This window comes from Lupinus angustifolius, chromosome LG01 (assembly GCF_001865875.1).
Source record: "Lupinus angustifolius cultivar Tanjil chromosome LG01, LupAngTanjil_v1.0, whole genome shotgun sequence".
NCBI lineage: Eukaryota > Viridiplantae > Streptophyta > Magnoliopsida > Fabales > Fabaceae > Lupinus > Lupinus angustifolius.
The window spans coordinates 6,832,701-6,837,065 of NC_032009.1; the positions used below are offsets into that span (position 1 = coordinate 6,832,701).

Here is a 4,365-nt window from a genome sequence, read left to right on the forward strand (position 1 = left end):
GGTATAGTAGAGTCTAGAATCCAAAATACAACAACTAATTTGCCATCAAGATTTACAAATTCATGGTAGATTTTATAGCTTTTGTTGTTATGTATATTGTAAACTTAGTTTGTGCATTCATTTATGTTCCTTGAGTTTTGTTGTTTTTCACATTTTTAGTTGTCGGAAACTTTCGCATTAATCTGTTTATTATCCAAAGTCCTCACATGTAATGAATTATAAACAATTATGTAGAATCAAAGATTTTGAACTGAAGTTTAATTTATTGTGATTCAACATGAACAATGTTAGTTATATCATTAAGATTTATCACTTTAAATTGTTCGTTCACATCTATTTGTTTACTTTTATATTATAATTATTTTGACTTACATGCATTTGATGTTTTAACTTTTAACTCATAAAATACAAACAATATGTTATTTGATGACATGTGGGATGCTCACCGTGGTTTTGAATGGTGGGGTGGGTGGATAGGTGCAATTTTGAAACGGTCAATTTTTTTTAATTGTAGTTTTAAGTTTGTGTAATTAAAGTTTATAATTTTTTAATTGTTTCAATAAATACATAATAATTACATGCATATTCATATTAAATAAACTTTTAGATAAATATCAGTTTAACTTTAATATATTTATTTCTCTGCTTAATTGCTTATACTTATACTTTGTCCCTCATTTTACTTTACCACTAACTTCATATAGCATTTGCATTTACCCCAACTTGGTAGAGTATAATAAACCTATAGGTATCCATGTTGCATTGCAAACATAAGACATTTTTTTTGTTCTGAAAAGAGAAAGATACTGGTCCTTGAAAAGTGCTGAAAAGACTTGCATGCATATCTAAAATGAAGAATTGTGATGAATGGAAACCTTTTCTAGTAATGATAGTAATTGACTTTGCTCTCACCTTAGTCAACATTCTTCTCAAGAAAATCCTTGAACAAGGAATGAACCATTTAGTTTTCATTACATACCGTCTCTCAGTTTCTTCAATATTTTTATTCCCAATAAGTTACTTTTGGGAAAGGTAGGGACCCTAAGTTCCTAGACTTAGTAGCCTTTTAATTTTGAGTTTTTTTATTACTATTTGATGTTAACCACTTAAATATAAACACATTTTAAGAAATATGTATTTTCTTGCAGAAGTGAAAGACCACAGTTCACATTTAGAATTTGTTGCTACCTCTTCTTCAGTGCCATTGTTGGGTTAGTCATAAATTTCTATTTCTCACTAGTTATTTTTCTTTCAAATTATGTTTTCTATGATGATTTTAATGGAAAAAAAATTCCTTGTAGGGCATCTGTGATACAGTACTTCTTCCTTCTGGGGATCCAATACACATCTGCTACCTTTGCTTGTGCCTTTCTCAACATGGTGCCTGTAATCACATTCATTGTGGCATTACCATTTGGGTAAGAAATTTTGTAACAGAGATTTATTGTCCTAAATCTTGTTTTGTGCCAATGAAAACATGTCATGTTAATTAAAAATTTTAAATAAATATTATTATTGTTGTTTCATTATCATTAGTGTGGGACATGATTTGAGACAACAAATTTTTATTCGAAATTATGACTATGTTATGTATCTACTAAATTATTTTGGGACAATAGATCTTTGTTCGAAATTATGACTATGTTGTGCACAGCTAAATTATTTCTTGTCCAAGATTTTCCTTGTATACTATATATAAAGTATAATCACTCACATGCAAGAGAAACTCATTACCTGTTATTTTTTCTCTCTTCATTCTACTACAGATTAGAGACTGTGAACATTAAACTAAACAGTGGGAAAGCAAAGATTGTTGGTACTTTTGTGTGCATTGGAGGGGCTTTGTTGTTGACACTTTACAAAGGAAAGCCCTTGTTTAATTATTCTAAGTCTTACTATGAATCTGCAGCTCCAGCTTCTCCTGCTACAAGTTCAACAGGGAAATGGACCATTGGTGTAATAGCTTTGATTTTGGGAACCCTCTTTTTGTCATCATGGTATATTTTACAATCAAAGATAGTGAAGAAATACCCATGCAAGTATTCTAGCACAGCCATCATGACCTTCTTTGGAGCTATTCAATCAGCTGTTATTTGCTTATCCATTAGCAGGAACTTGTCCATATGGGTTGTTAAAGAAAAGATACAAATGCTCACTATTCTGTATGCTGTAAGTACACTTTCTTTTATATAATAGAAATTTGGCTTTTGCTTTGGGTGCCAAGGATGAACTTTAAGTAAGAGTAAGGTTATTACTTAGTGATAATATGGTCCCTCTTATTTTGAAAATATTCTCTTCGCTTGTGGAGGTAAGGTATCTGACCTTCTACTAAGTGAGACAGAGGTCATTTGTCTTATTAATTGTCCTAGACCAATCATATATTGTCCTTTGAATAAAAGAAATTTTTTAAAAACATAAATTAATATTTTAATTGGCTTGAGACAGAGAGTGAGTCACCGTTTAAGACATGTGATCTTTATCCCACTAAGTGTGAGTCTTGAACCACCCTTCTTTTACTAATTATGTCATCATCTTCTATTCGACAATCAGTCTCAGGACAAAGATATCGCTAAATGAGTGTAACCTTTCTAACAAAACATTTTCCATACACATACCCCATAAAAAAATTTAATTTATATCAACATTTTCCAACTGTGGAGAGCCTTCATTGGGAAGTTCCTGATTTTGATTTGGGTTAGTATGTCTTAGAAAATAAAATTACCTACTAATATTGACCATTCTTACAAATATACCTGATTACAACCAATAAATGTTTAGAGTCAATTAGTTGATGCATATTTATATAACTCATACATATTGAATAAAAAAAGGAGTGAAAAGAAGATAAAGTTGAATTGAATATATTTTGGGAGCTTTCTTAACTTAGTGAAATATTGTGTTTGCAGGGAGTGGTTGGATCAGGTTTGTGCTTTGTGGGAACATCATGGTGTGTGAAGAAGAGGGGTCCTGTCTTCACTGCAGCATTCAGCCCTCTTGTTCAGATAATGTCAGCCATGATTGAGATCCCGCTCATGCATGAGCAGCTCCATCTTGGAAGGTGAATTCTTCTACCAGTAACACTTAGCAGTTAGCACCCAACTCAAGTTCTTGTCCAAGTAAATTATCAATTTAGTTCACCAAAGATTATGATATTTTGAGTGGGTTAAATGTTTAGAAGGATTAATGTATCTATAGTTTAAATATTTCAAAGACTTAATTGATATTATATAAAACTTTTGAAACTTTTATCATTGTTAAGGTTTTGCCCTCAAAACCAATTAACAATAACATGAATAGCAAACGTGTATTTAAACAATAGGTAGGCGATATACTTTTTATCATGCCCCATTTAAATACTCTGTCGGAATGGACGAAAGATTACCGATGATCTATGATTGACTATGATATCATGTTAAAGTTTCATCTTAAAATCAATTGATAACGAGAGAAGTAGTTCAACAAGTATTTAAACCATACTTAACGGTTCGTTTGTGAGTTAAATTTGGAGGAGAAGGAAATGAAAGGGTAAGCTTCACAACCAACTCACATATGTATTTCATAGCTTTAAAGTCTTTCTCTTATTTTCTTTCTCCTCTAAAAATGAACATGCAAACATACCCTAAGAGAACGAGGCACACAATGGGGTATTTACTTCCCAACCATTATAATCTTTGATTAAGTGGAAGTTTTTTTCTTAAAATTACATACCCAATTAAGAGTTGTGACTAAACAGAAAATACAATTCAAATCTAATTATCATCATTGTGGTTGTTGTTCAGTGTGATGGGATCAATCATGGTGATGATGGGATTATACCTTCTTCTATGGGGTAAGAAGCAAGGAGATGCAGAATCAAGTGATCAAATTATTCCAAGGAGTTGAAGAAATGGAGGAATAAGAGCTCCATATACAACATATTGCTGTCTGATGTTGTGTTACTGAAACCAACTTGCGTTTATAGATGTTTATGTGTTTCTGAACCAGAACAGTAACTGTACTTCTTTTTGGTGAATAAAACATAGTAATTAAACTCTGCTCAGAACGGCTAGTTTAACTGAGCTCATCGTGAATTGTATATCTGATTGATCCAGTCACTCTTTCAATGAGTTATATATTAAAACTGATATGAACCGATTGGACTCTATCAGTTTGATCATAAAATTGATGACTCGTTGAATTAGATCGGTATGACTCGATCGGATCAATCAATTTTAAAAAAACATCAAAACATCATGGTTTTCAGGTTTTTTTTAACTTATTTATAATAATGTTTATCATTATTATAATTATGGTTATTATTTGTTAGCTTATGTTGGAATAAAAATATTATTTTTCATTAAAGTTTAAAACTTATTTGTACACTTT

At 31.2% G+C, this 4,365-nt stretch overlaps 1 pseudogene; it reads left to right on the forward strand.

Moving 5' to 3' along the window:
• Positions 728–4,062, forward strand: LOC109348728 (annotated as a pseudogene).